This window comes from Sarcophilus harrisii, chromosome 3 (genome assembly GCF_902635505.1).
Source record: "Sarcophilus harrisii chromosome 3, mSarHar1.11, whole genome shotgun sequence".
Lineage (NCBI taxonomy): Eukaryota > Metazoa > Chordata > Mammalia > Dasyuromorphia > Dasyuridae > Sarcophilus > Sarcophilus harrisii.
The window spans coordinates 31327431-31351951 of NC_045428.1; the positions used below are offsets into that span (position 1 = coordinate 31327431).

The 24521-nt window shown below is 33.8% G+C and overlaps 1 protein-coding gene and 1 long non-coding RNA gene across 4 annotated transcripts in view; one reads left to right on the top strand and one right to left on the bottom strand.

The window, feature by feature from the left end:
• NLGN1 (neuroligin 1) overlaps positions 1-24521 on the top strand; it is a 1046258-nt gene that overhangs the window by 130244 nt on the left and 891493 nt on the right. The gene's annotated exons all lie outside the window — the stretch shown is intronic.
• The window catches only part of LOC116422967, a 118572-nt gene that overhangs the window by 50692 nt on the left and 43359 nt on the right, over positions 1-24521 (bottom strand). The window contains exon 3 of one of the 3 annotated variants that reach the window (XR_004233458.1): positions 11652-12222. The exons of the other annotated variants lie outside the window; for them this stretch is intronic. This is a non-coding gene — a long non-coding RNA (uncharacterized LOC116422967). Of the gene's footprint in view, positions 1-11651; positions 12223-24521 lie in introns of those variants that run through there. 3 annotated transcript variants of the gene reach the window in all.

The window sequence follows — 24521 nt, forward strand, 5'->3', positions numbered from 1 at the left end:
AAACTATTGCTGATGTCATAAAATTTTTCTGAGAATCAAGAACAATAATGGATATAAATGGATATAATGCACTCTATAATTATTAAAGAGTATTGCTTACATGTCAGCTATTATAATGTTTCAGCCAAAGTTGTTTATTAGTAATTTAATTAATTCAGAATTTCATCTCCTGCCTCAATCAACAGCATGAGACTGTCCCTGTGTCTGGAAAGTATTTTCTTACCATGTTGTCTTTTAGAATCCTTAGCTTTTTTCTTTCTTTTTTGGTCCTTCAACAACCCACATTTGTTGCTATTTCTAGTTGTCTTTTTCTTACTTTTTGATAAAAATTTTTTATTATTTTATTTTACATGGAATAATGTAAGGCCCTTCAGGGTAGGGACACTTTCTCTCCTCCATCTTTTTATTGTCGGTACCTAACACATAGCAGACACTTAGTAAAACAATACACACATAGTGTGCTTATTATCAACAGCTACTAGCTTCTCTTACAAACCTCTTTTGTATTTGAACATACTTTTCATATTCTGTTACATGTTCATGTTGATTCTCCCATTATAATGTAAGGTCCTTGAGGGTAGAGAAATTTTCACTTTTTTCTTTGTTTTCTTAAAACTTAACATAGTGCCTGGAAATATATCAAATATTTAAACTGATTGATTGTTTGTTGGATCTTTACTGCTCGCAGAGAAAAATCCAAACTAAATGTTTTAATAACATTGAAGTAAATTGTACATATAAATAAAGGCACAAAATTTAGACTTAATTACAATTTATCCTTTTACATTTTGATATTCTATTGTAATGTTGTGGAGATTTTTTTTTTCCTTTTACAAGCCCACATTTACCCAGATAGTGAATATATGCTATTCAAAATAGTAAATATTCACTTTTTCAAAATACTAAAATATCTATTGGTTTCTTGTTGTTGTTGTGATTGTTTGGGGGAAGGGTTGTTTATGAAAATTAAATTATTATCTATGTTTATCTTATCTCCACAAATATCTAGACAGTCCATAATTTCATACTACGAATCAATAAGATAACTAAACAACAATGGACTCCAACATGACTATATCATCATGATGTTTTTATGAAGCTGATTTTGTGAGTTGCTGATGTCTATGGGATATTCACGTGAAGAGGATCTGGGAGTATTATTAGTAGACTTCAAGTTCTTCATGAATTAGCAGTGTGATTTTGCAGCCAAAATATCTGTTGTATAGAAATTCTTGGTGACCAGGAATTAGGCAATTTTCTCTGGTCAGATCATGACTAAGCCATTATATTTATAAGTGGGCACCAAATTTGGGGGAAGACAATGAGAAGTTGGAAAGAATCTGAGAATAATGATCACGATAAGGAAGGACTTGAGATTCTTTGAGGTTAGGTGAAGGATGCAGAATGAAGAATGTTTAAGGTACAGAAGAGGGGATCCTGCGTGGGTAGGAGCATTATTTGGCTGTTGTGAAGTATTTTTAAGGGGAATTAAAAAGAAAGTGATTAGATTCTGCTTGACCCCAGAAAGCATAACTAGGAAATACCATTTTATAGAAAGGTCCAAACTAGCCAAGCTTCAGGTCTCTTTCACCTGTGTTTCTGACTTCATGAATATTTATATCATCTCTTTACTATAATGTCTCTCCTTGCTGCATCTCTTAACGCATTAGAATGAAAGCTCCTTGAGGATCAATACTAATTTTTTTTTCTTTTTGATTGTATTTGTATCCCCAATGATTAACTCAGTGCATGGCATGGAGTGAGCTTTTAAGAGATACTTGTTGTCTTGCCTGGCCTTCCAGTGGGTAGTGGTTGCAAATAGGCAGTTACAAATAAAATGTAGAATATAGTAAGTTCTGATGAGGTGAAGGCTATAATTAGGGAGAGTTGAAGAATAATAAGTATAGTTAGGCAGACTTTTTTTTCATGTTAGGGGTTTGTGGGCTAGGTAGACTTGATAGATGGAAAACTGTCACTGTTACTTATGTGACTGCTACACAACCACTAGCACTGTCTAAAAGTGAAATGGGTTACCTTAGAAGTGGAGAATTAATTGGTTCCAACAGATCTTTGAAAGGGCAATGTGATCCTTGGTGGGGAAGTGATAGCGAAAAGCTAAGTTCTTGTCCAGGTATGTTTGGACTAAAGGTTCTTATACTGTTATATGGAGCAAATATAGAGCTGTACTTTTACTAAATCCTTTCCCATGGTGTGTATATATGTCTATCTGTGTATACACATATATGTAAATATATATATATATGTGTGTGTGTGTGTGTGTGTGTAAGAATTAATATATATGCGTGTCTATGAATATGTATACACACATACATCCATATACACACAGAGATTACTATAAATGGTACCTTTGTGCCTTCTAGTTTTCCACAGGGGCTGTATGCCATTTGTACTATTGAGTGTTTCCTTTATGTCAGCACATTAACTTGAAATGATTTTGTTGATAAACTATGAGCTGATTCTTTGTCTTGACACACTGACATCCTTCTTTTTTAACTTGACATTAGTGCATATGCATTTTTTATGAATCCCTCTGGCTTTGAAAGCTTATGTGACTAGTTTTGGATGATTTGTTACCACAAGTAAATGCTAACTATACTGGAAATAGGAACCAGGGTCGGGGAATCTCTGCAATTTGATAGTCTGGAAAGAAGGCTAGTTTTGGAGTCAAAGGCTATGAGTTCCAATTTCAGCTCCACTCTTTGCTATCTGTGTGAACCAAAAATTGCTTTTGATTCAACTTATCAGGACCTCAATTTTCTCATACAGAAAATGGAGAAGGGGATAGTGGCATGATATGATCTCTCCTAGCTATACTTTTCTTTGATTTAAAAACATATATTATTGATATCATCTGCTTTTATAACACTTTCATTGTCAAATATGTCTTTCTTCTTTTCCTGTCCTAGGGAACTATTTCATATTGTCTGTCTGTCTCTCTGAGTACTTCTCTCTTTTTCTCTCTCCTTATTTCCATTAAGAGATGTCCTTCAAGGCTTGACTCAAATTCAGCTTTCTGCAGGAGGTCATATCATGCCAACTTCTAGTGTCTTCCCTTTGAGGATTATTTTCCATTTATTACATATATATATATATATATATATATATATATATATATACACACATACACATATATATGTAAGTATGTATACACATATGCATACATATACATACATGTGTATTTTTACATAAATGTATATACATACATGTTTTTGGTATTAAAATAAAAAATTCCTTAAGGACAAGAAGTGTATTTTGTTTTGGTTTTTGGTATCTTGATCTCTTGTACTATGCCTGCACATAGTAAGCATTTAACAAATGTTACTTGTTAACTATAAGAAATATTAGACTTGCTAAAAGATCAAAGGGTTTAAATTAGACATTAGGTAAACTTATTCTTTGTATATATATATATATATATATATATATATATATATATATATATATATATATATAAAAAACAAATCATAACAATTTCAGCCCTGCTCAAGTGGATGTAGTGGATTCCCTTTTATTGGAAGTCTTCAGGCAGACATTGTATGACACCTCGATGCAATTAGACTGCATGGCTGCTGAGTTCCGATTTCTGTCTAAAATTCTATGTTAAAAAAATTCTATGTAAAAGTTTTGATAATGACGTTGACTGAGGTATATGCCTAGAGTTTTTTCAAAGTCTGCAAACTGTATTTCATGCATAAGTAAACCTTCCCCCATCTCCCTCCCCCCATGTCTCATAATCTTCCACACATGGGTAGTTGAAGCCGACAAAATAAAAATGGCGGCTTTCTATCAGTGCAGAATCTTTAAAGAATGACTACTACGTGCAATCCCTTCCTGAATTCCAATTTCTCCCTGCCTATTGGTAGTCCCTAAATATCTTTTAGAGTTAAATTTTCAATCATTATAAAGACATGACCCTCGACTGGGCTCCATGCCAAATACAGAACAGCATGAGATAATATAAAAAGGCTTATTCATGTCATCTGATAATTTATTGGACTGAAGATTGTCATGAGGGGAAATTCTATAAATATATATTTTAGCTCACATTTTATAAGGTTTGTGGAGGGAATGACACTAGTTATTGATATAATGATTATTGATCAATGTGGTTATGAAATTGATCTGGAAACAGATTTTCCTGGCAAATAAGCTGCTTTCTATGGACATGTGACATATTTTTGTAAACTGCATCACTATCAAGTCTCTTATGACCAAGAATAAATAGCCTCATTAAAAAGTAAATAATATTTTCATATTTGTGGCAGGTGCTGCAGTTTAATGCAAAGTATATCAGAGTTGGGGGTCCAATGATCTAACTTGAATTCTTGGTTGGATTTTTACTATCTATGTGACTATTAGTGAGGTACTTAACCTTTGGGTGTCTCATTTACATTGTTGTGTGGAAAGTTAGTCATTCAATAAGCATTTATTAAGTACGAGAACATGCTAGACTTTATTCTGTTTGGGATACAAATATAAACAGAAAGAAAAAGAAAAAACAATCCCTTCCCTATCAGGAGCTTACATTCTGATGGGAAAGACAACATGTAAAAATAATCTGGAAAGAAAGGGAAGAGCAAAAGAAGAAGAAAGTATCCAATTGTCTAACAAGTCAGCAATGTACCTGGAAGAGAAATAATAACTGAAGTAGCCTGAGAGCTTTCCTTAAAAAGGGGAGTTTGAGAGGAACCCACCAATCAAAGGAAGGAGCCAAAGGAAGAGAGGAGGCAGTTATGACATGGTGAAGAAAGTATGGAGAAGAATGGAAACATGGCTAGGTTGGGCACCTTCTATAAAACCGAGATTAGGGGAATATCTTGTAAATCTTAAACTTTAAAGCTTAAGGGGTTCTATAAATGTGACTTACTCATATAGGAAGCAGGATTACAGAAGGGCTACTTTATTGATCATTTTCAGAATCCTTTTCATATTACTCTCCTAAACTTAGGAAATTCTAAAAGCCAAACGGGGCAGACTCCTTCTTTGAAACCACTCTGTTGTTTTGTATTTATTCTATCCCAGTATGGAGGGGCTCTTTTCTTCCTGGTTGATGAAGTCAAGCTGTTTATTTAAATGATATGTTTGAAACAAAGACTGCTAGAGTTGAAAATAAGAAAGAAGATAAATGAAGAGGGAAAAATAGATACATATAAATGTATCTATGTACATATATACAAACGTGTATAATATTTATATGTATGTATTATATATACATATAGACACACAGGAGAGACAGAGACAGAGAAAGAGACAGAGACAGACAAAAATAGAAAGAGGTAGGGATAGAGAGGCAGTTAGAAACACAAAAAACAAAGACAGCAATATAGACAAAGGAGGGGAAGGAAAGGAAGGAAAGAAGGAATATTTTTATGTTTTTAGAATTTTGTATAGTGGTATATTTCAAAGGGAATTGCTTCTTTAAGCATTAAAATTGAATTTTACTATTTATTCTTGGGCAGATAGTGGGTTCCCCTTCCCTAGATGGAGGGAAATTTTTAAAGACTAGATGAGAACGGTGCAATAGATAGGATTCTTATCCCAGTGTAGGTAGCATTAGGTCATTTCAATATCTCTCCTAATCCAGAGAATTTGTGATTCTATAATTTGATTTGTGTGTATGGGTGTCCATGTGTGTGAAGAGAGAGAGAGAGAGGGAGGGAAAGAGGGAAGGAGCGAGGGGGAGAGAGAGAGAGAGAGAGAGAGAGAGAGAGAGAGAGAGAGAGAGAGAAGAAAGAAAGAAAGAAAGAAAGAAAGAAAGAAAGAAAGAAAGAAAGAAAGAAAGAAAGAAAGAAAGAAAGAAAGAAAGAAAGGAAAGATAGATTCATCAGCATCATGCTTAGATACACTTACCTTTACAAAAGGACATATTCAGGGGCTTCTACCAGATCAGAGTACTCTGTTATCTGCTACTGGTTTCCATGTCTCTGAAAGGGCACATATGCCTTCAGATAGGTGTGGAGCTGAGTTACGGCTGACCAAGTTGTATGAGATTTTGTTTTTATTCCTTTGGTCTGAAAGTCATGGTACAGAGAGAACCATATAGGCTATCCCATAATGAACTGGACTTCTCTCCCCAGTCAATCACTGCTTTTTGTTCAATTATTTCAGTTATATCCAACTCTTCTTTGCTGCATTAGGGACATTCTTGACAAAGGTAGCAGAATGGTTTTCTATTTTCTTCTCCAATTCATTTTAAAAATGAGGAAACTGAGGCAAATAGAGTCAAACAACTAGTAAGCATCCAAGGTCACATTTGAACTCAAGTCTTCTTACAGGGCCAGTATTCTATCTGCTGGGCCACTTACCTCCTCCAATGACTGATTTATCATAAATAGAATTCTGTATTTGGGGATTGAATGCTTGGGAAGGACACTTTTGGCAATTTTTGATTACGAAACTTTATCCCTGGAATACTCAGTCAAAAGGCCCCCTTTCCTATGAAAATGATGCCTTTTTGTTACTACTGCTGCTTAATTATACCTGTCAGTCAATAAGCATTTATTAAACATGTACTATGTACCAGACACAGAACTAGATCCTCAGGATATAAAGAATGGCAAAACTCGATCTGTGCCCTCAAGGAACTTCCAATCTAAGAGAAACAACATGGAAATAACTATGCATGAAAAAATATGCAAATACACACACTATATACATATATATATATATATATATATATATATATATATACACACACACACATACAGTACACACATATATGCAATAAATAGGAAATAATAGAAGGAAGGCTCTATAATTAAAAGGCAATAAAGAGAACTTTGTAAGAATAATGATAGCAAAATTTACATAAAATTTTAAAGTTTACAAAAGACTTTAAGTAGGTGTTTATTTAATTTTATACCAACAATCACTCTGAGAGGTAGGTGCTTTTATCATGCCCACAGGACATACGAGGAAACTGAGGCAGATGAAAGTTGTATCACTTGCCTTGGGTCTCACAGCTAGTTAAAAATCTGATTCAAATTCAGGTCTTTCTGATTCAAAATCCAAAACCATTGTACCATCTAGCTATGTTGCAGATTAAATTCACTACCCTCAAATTGTCTGACTTAGCCAAATGATTTCTTATTATTTATATACATGAAGGAAAGAATTGGACCGTGAACATACAAACAGGGCAAACAGCCAGATCTACTCCCAAGCTGACCAATTTAGAGTATTACAATTGGATTGAGAAGATAAAATATAAATTTGGGGTGGGGTATAGTTGAAAGATGACAGGGCAGTGGGACAAGAGGCGAAAGAAATATAGAGTTAGGAGATTAATGAAACCATAATTACTAGGGTGGAGTAACTAAATTGTCACTGGAACATACTGCCAAAAGAGTTGGTACTCTCTACTTTTCTACTGAAACAACATTTCTCCTCCCAGGGAACACATTTTCCCACAATTTCTTCATATTAATAATATCTAATCTGTTCATAAGTCTTTGGATGAAATCAGCCTTTTTCAGGAGCATAGCAATCCTAGTTGTTGCTATTATGGCCAGATCCTCAGTTCCTTCATCTGTAAAATGGGATTAATAACAATTTAAAATAAAACCAATAACAATTCTACCTCACAGAATTGTGTTAAAACTTAAATAACATAATGTGTAGAAATGGCTTTGTAAACTTTAAAAGCTCCATACAAATTCTCTTCCCTCCTCTTAGCATAAGGTCAGGAGATCACAGGGACATTATGTGGCATATTCCATCAAAATCTGTGGATATTTTTGTGAACTGTTTTTGTTTATTAGAAGCAAATATTTAATTCCAAGGGGAGGAGTCAGGAGGGAAGCATATTAACATATGAGTAAGATGGAGGAATTATGTCCAAAGGGCTATGAAACTGTGCATATCTTTTGATCGAGCAATACCACTACTAGGCTTGTATCCCAAGGTCATTAGAAAATGGAAATGGGCTCACATGTACAAAAATATTTATAGTAACTCTTTTCTTTTTGTAGTGGCAAAGAACTGGAAATTGAGGGGATATCCATCAATTAAGGAATGGTTGAACAAGTTGTGGTATATGAATGTAACGGAATACTATTGTGCTGTAAGAAATGGTGAACAGGCAGATTTCAGGAAAACCTGGATTTATATGAACTGAGTGAAATGAGCAGAACCAGGAGAACACTGTAAAGAGTAACAACGTATGTGATGATCAATACAACAGATGTTTCTTTTTTTTTTTTTTTAGCAATACAATAGAAGATAATTCAAAAAGAGTATAATGAAAATTCTGTCCTCATTCAGAGAAGGAACTATAGATTATGATTGCAGATCACAGTATATTCTTTCCACTTTTTTTCCCTTTTTCTCATGGTTTTTCCCTTTTGTTTTGATTCTTCTTTCACAACATGATTAAAATGGACATATATTTGACATGATTACCATATAGACAAACTGTATCAGATTATTAGACATCTTGGAGAAGGGAAAAAATTAGAACTCAAAATCTTATTATAGTTAATGTTGAAAACAATGTTTCGATGTATTTTGGAAAAAAAATACTATTAGGTGGGAAAAATAAAAAGAAATAAATAAGATGGGAAAACAAAAAGCATCAATGAATCTTATTTTTCAAAAAGAGTATGTTTTAACTAATTTGTAATGATGGCTAGTTTGGCTCTATCATTTGATAAGTTTTTTCTTTTGAATTTTAAAAAATCTTATTTCAATCAATTGAAATCCACTTTCCCTTTCTTCCATTTCTTCCACATGTGTTTGGAATTAAATGTTTACCTGTCATTTGACTCTGTAGACTGTAAGATCCCTGAGAGTAGAAACTATTAGGTCATGTTCTCAGGACCTAATAGAAAATGCTTAATAAATAATGATCGAATCATAGATTGGGGGAAAAAGGTTAGTGTACAATTTTAGCTTTGTCAAAGACTGTCTGCAACCCTCCTCCACATTTGTTTCTCATTGAAAGAAACCTGGAAGTCTTAGATGCCTAGCCATCAAAGTGGAGGTTTGTCATTTTGTATCTAGGATATTTCTTTCTTTCAGTCTACTTTTCTCAGATTCACATGTAATGATATTTTGGGGGAAAAAATTCTTCCGCACCTATTTGAGTATAGTGATTATGACATCCTGTCTTTCTATTCTTATCACTTATATTGTTCCTAGCCTGGCAAAGCTTTTCAGATGGGAAATTCAACTCTAAAATTTAAAAAAGAAAAGAGAGAAAAGGGAAAATAGCAATTACTGGTCCCCAAAGTAAAAGAAACATAGATCAGTTCCTTTAACTTCCAAAGAATGTCACCTACAGAAACAGGGAACAGAATCACAGGATTTTATTGGTACCAGACACCATATGGTCATCTAAACAAAAAATCCCTCTAAATACCCAACTAATGGGTATTTAACCCTTTCTTAGAGAGCTCTGGGTATGGAAGAGCCAATTCTTCTGAAACAGTTATCCTTTGGGACAGAATAATGATTGTAATATTAACAATTACTTCTTACCTAAATATCCCTATTTGATAGTTTCATAGTTACTCTCTCTGTTGGTCAAGAACAGGTCTAATATCTTTTACATGGCAGTTTTTCATATACTTCAAGACAGGGTTCCCATTACCCTCTTCCGGTCAATCATTTTTCAAGCATTTAAGCCCTTACGATGTGTCAGACAGGCTGTTAAGTACTGGGGATTCAGAAAAAGGACAAAACACAATCCTTGATTTCAAGAAACTCTCATTCTCATGAGGGACACCCATGGTGTTATCTTTCCCAAACTAAATACTCTCAGTTGCCCTGAAACAGCATCATTTTTGTGATCTTGATTTCATATAGGTACTCTTCTGCATATTCTTCAACTCATCAATGCCTTTCCTATATTATGAAAGCTGGAACTAACCACATCACTCCAAATGTGGTCTGTTCAGCATACATCAGAAACGAGCTATATTCTAGACATAGTGCAGTTCTAGATGATACACTTCTCTTGATGTAGCTTAAGATGACATTAGCTCTTTTGGCAGCTAGATGACATTAATATTTTTTAGCAATTGGTATCTTCTATTTTTACATCACCTTTATTTCCAAAAATATCCCTATCCATGGTATCAATACCCTCCCATTCACTTAAGTTTCCAATTGGTTTTGCCTGTTAACACTTTGCACTTCTCCTTTTCCAATTTGATTTTAACTATATACTCAGGTTCTCAGTTTGTTAAGAACTTTTCGTATTATGACAGTCATTAAATATATTTTAACAAGTTAGTCAGAAAGCACTTATCTAAATCAGTACTATATGCTAGGTATTGTGCTAAGCACTGGGGACACACACAAAAAAGGCAAAAGATAATCAATGACCTCTAGGAGTTCCCAGTATAAGGAGCTTATCCCTTTTAGTTTGAAGCTTATGCCATTTTGAGAAGAACAACACAAATATCTTCAGGTAAGTCATTGACAGAGATATAAAACACTTCAGTGATAAATACAGAGTCAGGCAATCTAGATACAAAAAAAAAAAAACTAGAAAAAAAAGTATTTGTTAATGGATTGGTGAATTCATAGATTCTGGAGTTCTTTTCCATTAGGTAAACTGCCTTTTCTGTCTTCCCTGCTGGGTAACTCCTGCTTATTTCCTTCTTTAAATTCAGTACTGGGGGCTGGAGGCCCTTCTCATGTTTTCCTAACATTGTTAAGGGCTGAGGGAAACCCCTTGACAATCCACAAGTTATTGTTTATTCTTGCGTAATGACTACCATATCTTCTCTTCCTGTTAAAAAAATCTTGATGACATTTTTTCTCTCTTTTATTTTTGTAGTTCTTCCTTGGATGCTTGTTACATGCTGTTCACACTTGTCATAAACTTTTCCATTTCTCCTCATGAAATACTCTTTTTTATTCTTCAGCTTGAAGTGCCTGCTCTCATTTGATATTTTAAATTTATCATATATAAACATAAATATTTTTGCACATAGATGTTTTCTCCCCATTAGACCATGAACTCCTTGAGATGAAGGACTATATTTTGTCCTTTTTTTGTATTCTTAGAATTTAGTACAATACTTCAAAAATAGTAGGTTCTCAATAAATGCTAGTTAATTTCTGTTTGTTTTGTTATTGATCTGGTCAATTATAACCAAGAATTTTCCTGATATTGAATCACCCCTGCATTCCTGGTAAAAATCCTACTTGGTCATAGTATATTATCCTGGTGATAAATTGCTATAGTCTCTTGCTAATATTTTATTTAAATTTTTTACATCAACATTCATTAGATAAATGGGTTTATAATTTTCTTTCTGTGCTTGGGCTCTTCCTGGTTTAGGTATCAGAATGATATCTGTATCTTAAAAGGAATTTGGCAGGACTCCTTAATTGCCTATTTTCCCAAATAATTTATAATAGGTTTGGAATTAAGTATTCTTAAAATATTTGATAGAATTAATTTGTTAAATCCATCTGTCCCTGGGGATTTAAATGCTAGTTAATTGACTGACTTGTCAATTGACTAATTGTTAACCAATCAGTAAAAATGTTAGCATTAAACATTTGCTTCTATGGGATGTTTGAGTTGAAAAATATACATGGTTTATAAATGTGAGTTTATATACTTAAATTTTATAAAGAGGTACTTAAGTTAAGGTCATAAAAATACTTCATACATCATTCATGGACAACTTGCTATTATAATTTTTATTTTCCCTAGGATTAACTATCCTGGCTCAGATCTCTGAATGAGGTGTAGAAGAACCACAGACTTAAATATAGAAGAAAAAAAAACATAGTCTAGAGCACAGATCCTTCTTCAAGCACACTTCTATTTTATTTAGTCATAGTTGTAGTTATAGTCATCATAGTAGTAGTAGTCATTAACATTGTAGTAGTAATTGTAGTAGCAGAAGTAAAATGAAGAACCAGATTTCACATGAGCATAGATTTTAAGCTAGAAAGGACTGGAGAACTACTCTAAATAGATAATGAGGCTGTAACCCAGAAAAGAAAAGTGATTTGCCCAGTTTTGTGGAACTAATAGTTATAGAGAGCTAGGATTTTCTATGTCTTCTGTCTTGAAATCCCAGTACTTCTTCTGTTTCACCATGCTGCTTAAAAAGGAAATTTTAAAAATTCATCCTCTTTCTGTTATTGAGGCCATGATCTGCTATTACTTTATGCAGGCACCATACAGTATATTTGCTTTACCCCAGTACGTGATTCACCACTGATGCCTTTTGATATCTGAAAGTGAGATGGAATTGGATAAATGTGGTGCTCATTTGACATTTCCAATCTCCCTCTTCACCCCATATGATAGTATTAGGAAGTGTGTGTGTCTTTCCCTCATCTCTCTGCCTCTGTTTACTCATTTATAGTAAAAGATATTGGGCTGGTTGACCTTCTTTATAGTTTAACCAATCATTTTGCCTATATCAGTGTATTTGTTCTTCTTCTCTTACCCTTTTATTTCTGGATCCTATTGAACACAATCAGTTCAATTCTGCCATAATTTCTGGATGGAATGTGTCAATTTACTTTCCTATGACCTCACTCCCTATCCCCTTGGCTATTACTCCCTCATGTTTATTTTCTTCTTCATTAGAACATAAGATTCTTGAGACTAGTGACCATCTCTGCTTTTTATTTATGCCTCAAGTATTAGCACATGATACATAGTACCTAATAAATACATTTTCATTCAATCAATCTGTAACCCTTTGTTGGACCTGTCTCAATTAGACATTAGCACATGGCACATAGTACATAATACATTTTCATTCAATCAATCTGTAACCTTTTGTTGGACATGTCTCAGTCAGACAGTATTAAATGAGTAGATAGATTTTAGGGACCTAGAGAAATGATATCCCTTTAAGTGAGAATATGAACAAGGTTGTTACTCTCCATATAGTACTATTGCATGGAGTGATAACTTGTATTTATACAATTTTTAGAAAAGCTTAGAAAAACAGTATGTTGTAGTGGATAGAGCACTGGATTTGGAATCAGAAAGTAGTAGATTCACATTCTCACTATGGCACTTAACTCTCTGTTTGTATCTGAATGAGTCACTTTTCCTTTCTGGCCATTGCCCTTTCTAACCTACACCCTCCAACCTCTCCAGTTTTCTTAAACCTTATTTCCCACCAAGAACTCTTCCATGCAGTAACATTGTCCTTCTGGCTCTTCTATGAAAAAGACACTCCATTTCTAAGCTCTGAGCATTCTCTCTGACTATACCTCACTCCTGGAATTCTCTCCCTCTTCATTTCTATCTACTGACTTTCTTTAAGTAACAACTAAAACCCATCATCTATAGGAAGGTTTTCCCATCCCTCCTAATTCTAGTATCTTCTCTTTTTATGGTCATTAATCTATGCTGTGACCTGAGTTAGCTCTCAAATATCTACTGCAATGGACTTATATTAGAAAATCTTGCTTTGCGGTTCTTCTTCATCAGAGTTATTAATAAAGTATATTGTTCTCATAATCAAAATGGTGGTGACTGATATGTCTATACTACTTTTGATTCTGTGACTTCTTAGCTAGTAGGTAGAGAATCAGGTCATTCTGGTCCTATAGTTACAGCTATAATCAGGATGGGGCCATTAGGACTTTGCTCAAGGGTATCAAATTTAGACAGCTTTGAATCTGGAAGATGATTAGTACCTAATTAGTAAGATAAAATAATTCAGATAGGAAATCCCTAGATTTAGATTTAGGGTTAATTTACATTTCCCTATCCCTTCCTAGATATAGCTTTCTTTATGCCTTTATAGATTTGTTTTATATATTCCCATTTTCCTTGATGTATTTGCTTCATCCATTTCATACCATTTTTGTATCCATGAACAGCTGGGTTTTATAACGTTTTCAGTATCTTAAAAATGCATTTCAGTATCCAAAAATTGCAAATGTCTAATACCAATGCCATTATGCAATGAGTTCTATCCTGACTTTTAAATAAGATGCATGAAACTACAATAAATACATAAACTCAAATAATAATAACAACAAAAATAATAATAACAATAATGCCAGCAGGAACAATAACAATATCATAAATTTGTGTAATGTTTTATAGCTTTCAAAATGAATTTTGTTCCATTATTGCATATTATTCTATGGTTTAGGACTTTATCTCATTTTAAGTTCCCTTAGGATTTATAAATTGAATTTGATGGGGCATAGTTTCCCTTGACTATAAATAGTAAAGTAAATGCTATGTTCTATCAACAAAGTAATCCTCACCAGTGCACTAGTAAGTGATATTTGCATGGTGGAACCAGTTTTCTTATCTTTATATGTAGAGGATCCAGAATGAGGACACAAGAATCGTATGTGAGTGCAAGACTAGGATTAGAGAAGAGCCTACAAATACTCATAGTGATTGGGTATTTGGTAGCAATCATATTCAACTGCTTTAAGGATTTAGACATTTTATAAATGAGGACACAGAAGTCCAGATAATTTAAAGAACATGTCATAGGTCAAACCAGTAATAAATGACAAAGCCAGGATTTGACCTGAAGTACTCATAATTTACTTCATCTTCATCATCATCATCGATCACAATGATAATAGTGCAATAGCTTTTCTAAAGTAAAGGACGTTTCTCTAAAAATCCTGTGAGGTAAGTGTTATTCTTGTTCTTTTTTATAGGCAAAGAGATTGAACTTGAGAGAAGTGAAGTGACTTGAATACAGTGACACTGTTAATGGGTATATGAGGCAAGATTTGAACACAAATCTTTCTAATTCCAAATCAAGTGAAATAGGGATTTGTTATATGCTTACTCTATGCCTGGCACTGTGCTAAGCACTACGAATATAAACAAAGGCAACGTCATATAAATTATCCAGTGTACCATCTAAAAAGACTGTAATATAGTGAGGATGGGAAACTTGCTTCAGACCATAGGCAAGGATTCCTGACCTTACAAGGACTCAGTCTAACTTTCTACTCTGTAAAGTGGGAATGATAATGAAACCCAAAAGGCCAAATTAGACAAAGGTATAAATATGACAATTCCTTGAATAGAGTAGGCATTTAATAAATACTTATTGATTTAAAATAATACTTTGTAAACTTTAGAATGTTTTATACTTGTTAAATAAGAAAATGTAGTAAAATTATTTTTTTCATTGAGCCTGAAATGTATTTATTATGCCACCATTTCTTTTTGTCCACATCTATCATATAATGACAGTAATACTTAGAATGCCTACCTTACTGGGTTATTATATGGATAAAATTAGATAATAACTCTAAAGCGGCACAGTTGCATATTATTCAAAATTGTTTCAATTATAAACTGTTTTTATGTCTCCTGCTCAAGATAAATTGAATAAAATGTGTTGCAAATTGCTGGCTCTTATTTTTCTCTTATTTGCTCTTTTTAATCCTAACAATTTTAAGTTTTTAATACCCTTTCCCCAAGGCTTGAGTTCTATACCAATCTTCCCTCTGTATCACCATATTTTTAGTTTTTATTGATTTATATATATATATGCACATATACATATATATTCTAGATTTTATCCTGTAGTTTTTCCCTGCTAGAAAGTTAAACTATATGAAAGAATTTTTTTTTAATTTTCACAAATTCATAGCTCCACCAATAATGTATTAGTCCCTATGTCACATCTTAGTACCTTGTTTAACAATATCTGCTTTAAAAATTTATCTGATTGGAGTCTTGTCAGGTCATTTTCATAGGTCATAATAGATTTAGCAGTTTTTTTTTTCATTCAATTTCTTAGATGTTCAACCTTTAGTTTTAGTGAACAGAAGGATTCATCTGGTAAACTTGGAATATCTTAGAACTAAAATGATATAAAGCCCTTATAGAAATATAGCTTTACATTTTCATTCTTTCTGTTGTTGTTTGCTTGCATTTAGTTTTCTTTCTCAGTTTTTTTTCTTCTTGATCAGATTTTTCTTGTGCATCAAGATAACTGTATAAATATGTATACCTATATTGGATTTAACATATATTTTAATGTATATTGGACTACCTGCCATTAAGGGGAGAAAGTGGGTGGAAGAAGGGAAAAAGTTGGAACAGAAGGTTTTCCAAGAATCAATGCTGAAAAATTACCCATGCATATTTTTGTAAATAAAATGCTTTAATTAAAAAAGAGAAATATAGCTTTAAGGGGCTATTCAACTTGATTGTAAGCAGTTACCTAACATTAAATAAATAAGGAGTTCTTGTTCCTCAGTAATGATTTATTAAAAATGTGACTGCCTTTCAATACCTTTCATCTACCATTCCCTTGTCAAAATTTGATATCTGGCATTGAAAGATTTCCCAGGAGGATTATAAAAACAAACAAATATTCTAGTGGATTTCAGGTGCCTTAAGAAAAGACATCTATTTTTATTCTATCTATTCTGGGGACATGAGGTCAAACAAAGAATGGCATATACAGAAGGAAACTTCATAATGTTTTTGTAAGGCTTTGAAGAACACTGGATTAGTTGTTTGTGGCCTCTGCCCTTTTACCATAATGGAAGAAAGTAAAATGTAAATAAATACTCTGAGAACAGAGACCATCTCATTTTTGAATTTTTATTTCTAACACCTAGAATAGTGTTAGAATAGAGTAGTGACGTACATGTAATATGTTTGTTGATTTAGTCATTAATTGATTGATTGGATCTTTTCCTTTTGGAAAGTCTGATTTCAAAGAGTTTATATTCTTCTGAGGCTAGAGAATACACAGCTCATATGGAGAAGTAAATTCCACATCTAGAGCTGGAAAAAAAAAACTTTAGAGGCCATTTATTCCAATTATTTCATGCTACAAATTAGGAAACTAAGGCTCAGGAAGATTAAATGAATTTCCAATGATCTCACAGGTAGCAATAAATAGAGGTGGTATTTGCACCATTAAAAAAATCAAAGCATATTTTAAAAAAGGAAATACAAAATAATTTGTGGGCAAAGAGAAAGAACTAATAATGTGAGAACAGATCAGGAAAGGCTTCCTTGATGGGGGGCGGGGGGGAGAGGTGGATCAATTGTCTATCATCATCACAGCAATAGCAACATCTCCTTTCGAAACTTAGTCTAGTGTTTCTCCCCATTCATGTGTTATATTTTCACTTTTGTGATATCCAGAGCCCTCTCTTTAAAAATAGTGCAGGCCATTATTTCTCAAATAAATCTCAGAACCATGATGCATTTTCTTTTTTTTTTTCTCTCTATTAATGAAAAATGGAATGTTGCTTGTCTTGGTGAATTAGCATGTAAAGTTCTTAAAGGCATTGTCCATTGGGCAGAATAATTATATTTTTGTTACCTAGGCAAAATGTTTAGCACATAGTCAGTGCTTAAGAAAGGTTTATTCAATTTGACTCAAAGAACTAAAACCTTAGCTATTCCTCTGAATGGTCCCTCTTTCTATAATGACTATGAGGTTATCATCCATCTGTCACTTTGGACTTAGCACTCTATTTTTGGCAAGAATGTCTATCCATTGGCTGTGATGGTGTCATCACTATTGTCTGCATCAATTAAATGAATGTCACATTTATTTCCTTGAGCTAGTCATATTCTCAGTGTAAGTCATCACTATCACTATATTGTACCTCTGTCAGTCAGAAAGCACTTATTAAATGCCTACTATGTGTCAGATACTCTACTAGGTGTGAGAGATTTAAAAAATAATGCCCCAAATGGTTTCAAACCTACAGAATATGGCACGTCTCTTTTTGAAACCTTGAAGAGAGAAATGGCAGTATTAGAAGGAGTTTTAATTTGGCATTGTGATCACTTAAAATTCATTTCTTTTAAAATGGTCTCACTGCTCAGATGTTTAAAATTTATTAATTTTCTTATTGGCTGTGGGGCTGGGTTCTTACAAGAAATATGTTGGGTGCCAGGAGCTAAATAACCTTTTGTCATCCTGCTGAGTAAAGGATTGTTTGTGTTGTACAGCTGATGAATTATTCTCATGCCTTATCATTATGAAAAGAAACTCATCTTGCCCTGTGGACTGGCAGAGGATGAGAAGGCTTTAGAGAGAGCCCAGAGAATTTGTTCTTCTAACAAATCACCCAGAGGAGATGCCCTTTGAGTTCTGCCTGGAAATAAATGTGGAAAGAGCCCAACATAAAGTGGAAAACTTTGGTCTTATAAAACTGATATCTGTTAGATTATTGCAGAGTTGAAGCCTTAAACTTCTGCTTTTATCCATCCTAAATTATTATTGTTATTATTATTATTATTAACTGAATATTAATTCTAACTTAGATAATAAAGTCTTTCTGGGTAATGAGGAAAGCTGGGAAGGGGGAAATCTTAGATTTTGAGGCAGAAGAGACAATTTCAGGATTCTTGTAATTATTCTCTAGTAACTTGTGCTGGGCTAGTTGGTAAAAATTTGACCTTACAATAGTCAAAGTTTTACAATGAAGGCAAATGATCCAATTCCTCAGCAAATTAACTCTTTTATTCAAATAAAAATGTAGGGAAACTTGTGATTTTATAAATCAGCAAGATGTTTCTTCTGTTTTTAATTAAATTGGAAAGACTACCTTCCAGACTTCCAAAGGATTATCCTTTTAGTTTGGCAAAAATTTGTCTTTCTTGGACTTCTAGGTGAGATGAGAAAATGTTAGGAAAGAAGAATAACAAAAGGGAACTTTGAGATCATCAAGGACAAGACAATTTAACATTGGGAAAACTGAGAGACTCAGAGTGTTTAAATGACTTGCTCAGGGTTACACAGATCGCAGAATGGAATCCTCCTAATTCCAAAGGCAGCACTCTTATCTAGTCTATTATTTTGTTGTTCAGTTATGTCCAACTCTTTGTGATCTTAATTGGATTTTTCTAGGCAAAAATACTAGAATGCTTTACTATTTCCTACTCCAGCTCATTTTACAGATAAGGAAATTGAATCACACAAATTAAGTGATTTGCTCAGAATCACACATCTAGAACGTGTCTAAGACCAGAATTGAACTCAGGAAGACGAGCATTCCCTCATCTTCAATCCTGATTCAGATCTTCAATCCTGGATTCATACTCTATCCATATGTACAACATTTAGATGCTAAATTTAAAAGACAAAATAGAATTTCCTAAAATACTAAACGCAAAATGTAGTGAGATGATGTTTCTCTGTTTCTTTTCCTTTTGTTTGCTGATTTTGTATTAAATTTTACCCTGACTACTTCAATTCTTTCTGTTATGAATATCATGTTGCACTTTTGGACATTATTCTAACTTTCTCACCATCATTTTCTCAAACATTGTTCTGAAAGAGGATGCTATTTAAATTGGTATTACCTATTGAATTAATGAATAAAAAAAGCATATGTGCAAAGGAGTGAGTTAAGGCTAGGGATATAACTACAGAAGTAATATATATATATATATATATATATATATATATATATACACACCCACACACACACACACACACATATATACACACGTATATATATTTACCCTAAAAATGTTTATATTCTAATGAGGAAGAGAACACACAAAAATGTGTAATGGTCAGAGATGGAAATTCCTGTCTTCAGAGTCACAGCATGCAGTTGGTAACCAAGAGTCCCATGGGTAAGAATTATTTCAAGAAGTCATCCAATCCATTTTCTTGTCTTTGTCTCCAAAGAAACTCAACTTTTACATTTCTTTTTACTAATAATTGTGTCCTTTTTAGAGAATGATTTGCCAAAATGTGCTACTAACTTGTGATTTATTTCAGATTATGCTATTTGAATGCCTTTGAATGAATTAAAAATGAATAGCAATTCATATAACAAAATAAATATTTATTGATATTTCAAAGGATATAGAGCCTTTTATGGAAGAGATAGAACATGAACTTAGCTTTGAAAAAAATTAGTAAGAGAATAAGAGGCAAGAAAAGGCCATTGATGTGGAAATAAAGTCAATGGTAATTTTTAAGGGGAATAGTTTCCTCACTTGCAAGATGAGGGGATGGGACTAGCTGATATCTGATGTTCTTTGTAGCCCTGAATCTATGATCCTATGATCCTTTCACCATGGGCAAAACTGTTCTAGTCACTGGAATAAATATAGAGACAACTATAACACAATACTTGGAATTATGAAATAAATGATTTAGAACATGATTTAATGAGATTATGGTGGACAGCACCAAATAATAACATACTATGCTGATAAGTCAAGTTGGAAGAGTACTCAGAGATAAACTAATCCAATCTCATCCTTTCACAGAAAGGAAAATAGAGGCCCAGAGAGATTAAATGGCTTCCCCAGGTTGACACAGCTAATAGTTATCAGACACAGAAGTTGAACCCAAGTTCTAAACTCACAATTTCAGAGAAAATCTGTGTCCCCTAGTGACAATGTGTAGTGAATGACTATCCAAATTTTGTGTATTGCAAAAGAAAAATCAAAATAGTTTGACAAAGTAAAGATTATAGAACCTGTCCTTCAATGCCTACCTCAATAAGAATCAAGCTATCCCTTTGGGGCACTGTCTATTCTGTCTGTAATCACATTCTATAGAATTTTCATAACAATATAGATTTAGACCTATGAGATCATCTAGTCCCTCTTACAACCTATTGTGCTTTGTCACACTATCTCTGCTTTTTGTTTGCCCAAAACAAACAGAAAAGCTGTTTATTGGAGTTGGCAATTATTATTTATTTTCTAACAATCTATGTATTTATATATGATTATAAGGATAAGTTTTATATGGTCCTATTTGTATTTTATATGTATATAGAGGTCATATTGATAACTGGCCTCATGAGTTAGGATGACTTGGGTTCAAGGCTCAAATTAGATTTACATTGGCTTGGATGACCTTGGCAAGTCACTTAGTGTCTGATTCTTACATCTGCTTAGTGTCCTTGGCAAATCTCTTGGACACAAAGAAAGGGCTGACCCATATTGGCAAAGGGAATGTTTTTCTTTCAAAATTCCTTATGCCAAAGAAGTCATGTCTTCAGTATGGGGACTGAAAGACCCCCCATATTATAAATATGTTTTCTTCCTTGCTAGAATCTAAGATCATTGAGACCAAGTCTGCTATTTTTTTTTCTGTCTTTGTAGAGATGTCTATAAGTGCCAATGATAAAAATGTCCCTTCTGTCAGTCACTTTTAGATTTGATCTTCCCAAGTCAAGAAGACCCAACTTCATTCCATATGTCACATGACAGAAAGAAAGAAGTTGTGGGATCTAGGATGTCCAGGAAATCATCAATAAAGATACCCAAATCTCTGAAGATAATAGGAGGGAATGAATGGAGGCTGAATGCTGTGATCACCTACGCTGGTAGGAATGAATCCTGGTAGGTGGTAGATAATAGAAGCAGTAATATTTGAGGACTGTCATTTTGTACCATGAATTTAACTAGCCTTTCCCCCAGATATTTAAAAGAATGAACAAAATAGACATTTCCATTATTCTCCCTTCACTTTGCATTTCAGAGTGAGTGTTGCTCACATTGGTCTTTTATCAGGGAAGGAAACTTATTATTGAGTTAATTGTCATTATAGTTGTTAAGTGACTGGCTTTTTTTTTTTAATTCCTCACCTTTTGACTAGTAAATCTGATTGGGTTTGAATCAAATGTTTTCTTTCCTCTTCACTGTTGAAGATAGATTCTAAATAATTGCTCCATAGTCAGACTCTCTCTTTACACTTCATCACTTCTCTCTTGTCAGTTGCTTAGTGTATAATTATGTTTAAAATATCCTCACGGATTCGTGGAGATTCTTTGCGCCATTTGATGCTCATTTTTCAATTTGGCTTCTTCAAGTATATTTGATTGCCTAAGGCTTTTGTGATAATTTACATAATCCTCCAGTTTTCTGAATCCTTTGTACCTTTTTAAAAATCATCTTTTTATCCTTGATACTGTTTTCAGTATTCCTTGACCTACAGTAGCTCTTCATTTTCAGCCCAGCCTTGATAAGTTTTATTAAAACAATGGAACAGCCTGAGCATGGTACAGTGGAAAGAGGGTTAGTTGAGGAGCCAAATTACTGGGATTTAAAACCTGAATCATGACCTGCTAGCTATAAAACTGGAGTAAAGTCTGAACCTGTGAGGACTTTGGTTCCTCATCTATAAAATAAGGAGTTTGGAAGACATGACTTCAATTATTGCTCCCAGTCCTAATCAAGGATCATGTGATCATCTCATAGTAGGTCTGCTTTTCTTGACACATCCATGCTATGAAGTATATTCTTTTATGATCTAACTATAGATAAATATGAAATTTGGATTTTGACTTTTTTACAAATGTGTAAATACTATTTAGGTTGTATCTTGTGTTAACCTGTAGACAGCTGGACTGGAATTGAAGTTTCCTCCTTAACAGTTATTAGCTTTGTATCCTCAAGCAAATTTTAATCTCTCTGAACCTTACTTTACTCATCTTTAAAGTGGTGGTTAGTGATCTCTACAATACTAACCCCCACAAAACCATTGTGAAAGTCAAATGAGATGATGCATATGAAGAGTTTTGAAAACTTTAAGGTGCTATGTAAATGTCAGTCAATGTTATCAAATGATGTTGTTTAACTTTTAGTCTTGGATCACAAAAGCAGCAGTCCTGTGGATAGCATGCTAGACTTTGAGTCAGGAAGATCTAGCTGTGCAATGGAAAAGTGATCTAACTTCAATGCATCACAGCTTCCTCATCTGCAAAATCAGGGGTTTGGGTGAGATGGTCTGACCCCTTTTATTTCTGAAAATATACTATAGTCTCTGAAGAATTGAAGCGAAGCATTATTCAAAGTATGAAGGAGGTATGCACGGTGGGCAGGAAGCAGTGTGCAACGTATTACAAAGGAAGAATTATGCAGCAGTAGTATGAAGAATATCATCAGGGAAATATATTATTGGAAATAATGAAGGGCTAGTCATATAACAAAAGAAAAAAAGCATCTAACAGATGACACATGCTCTACTGACTTCCAAGCAATGTGAAGGGAGATGAAGGATGGCCCTCAGTATATTGGATAGACTTCTGATGGTGAATTTATGGGAGGATAACGGTCACACAAGGCTGAGCAGACCTTGGAGGGTATACTACATGAATAAGAGCCCAGATGCACTGCAATGTTGAAGCTGATTATTACTGTTACCTAAGATTTACATAGACAGCTGTATCTAAGGAGTATATGATAGGAATAATACCCTGGCTGCCAATTTCCCCAAGGATTATAAAGCTCTTTAAATCTGGAGAGAAACCTTTGGAAATCAAGGCAGCTTGTGAATTAGAGTCCCACACTAGGAGTCAAAGATGTGGACTCTAGTTCTGGTTTCCACACGTCCAATGTGACTTTAAAAGGGTCGACTCGACTTCCACTCCTCATCTGTAATGGAAGTGATTTGGACCCCAGATGATCTTTAAGATTTATTCTACCTCTAACAATATATGATTTTAAGCATCTATTTGTGCAGGAAATTTAATGGTATGCAGTACCAAATTCTGCTTTCAGGAATTTAAAATTGTTTCTTCTAAAAAGCAGCATTTTAATAGTGTGATGACATTTCCCAATAGGAGTATTTATATTTTTCCCAGTTTTTGTACTAAGATCCCATTTTCCATTTTCTACTTCTCTGCTCCCACCTTGCTTCTTTATTTCTAGTTACAGTGATGTAATACCTTGTTTGGGCTTCTTGTTGGTTTCATTTTTGTTTCCATTCATTTTTACTTGTTCAGAATATCATGTTATTAGTCAGTCCATGTTCTCATTTCCTCTGTCAGCTGAACTCCCAGCTATCGATAAATCCTGAAGCTCCTATCATTCACAGCCAAGGTAGCAAATTATTTAAACATGTAATTCTCAGTAGATCAAAACTTCCCCTCATGATTGGCAGTGGACCCAAAGCTCTACCTTACCCTTTATGCCTTTAATCCTCCAGATCGGGTATCTGATCCTTAGGTAAGTCCTTAGCTTTTCTTTGCCCCTCATGTCACTCATCTGCTTGGAAAATGCTGCATTTCATTATGAACGTCATATAGAACCGAAAATGGTCTTTTCTCTTGTTGAGTTTCCTTAACTGGATAAAATGGATTTCGAATACGTAGAAATGTCATCGACCATACTACTTCTCTTGTCCTTTAGGGCTTCTCTTGATGAAAGGTCTTGTTTATGGCCATTTCTTTTGTATTATCTGTAGAATTTTTCTTAACTCTCTGTAATTGGGCTTCAATTTTCAACACTTCACAGACAATTGACTTATTAAGTTTGCCAGTGGTTGTCTCCTGGGAAAATCCAACAGTCTCCACTCTGTTTTTATTCTTTCTTTCATTTGACTGTTTAGACCATTCACTCTCCCCATAGCCTTCCACTTTCCCCTCCTCTCAGCATCAAAAAAATCAGACTCTGTGTTGATCTTGTATAATCCAGTGATTTTTAACTTGAGGTTTGCTAACTTTTCCTTTTAAACATTTTGATGATTGTGCCAATATAATGGATTTTCCGTCATCTTATTCATTTTGTTTTATTCATTACAAACATTATTTTTGAGAAGGTGAGAATATATGAACTTTGTTGTTATTTT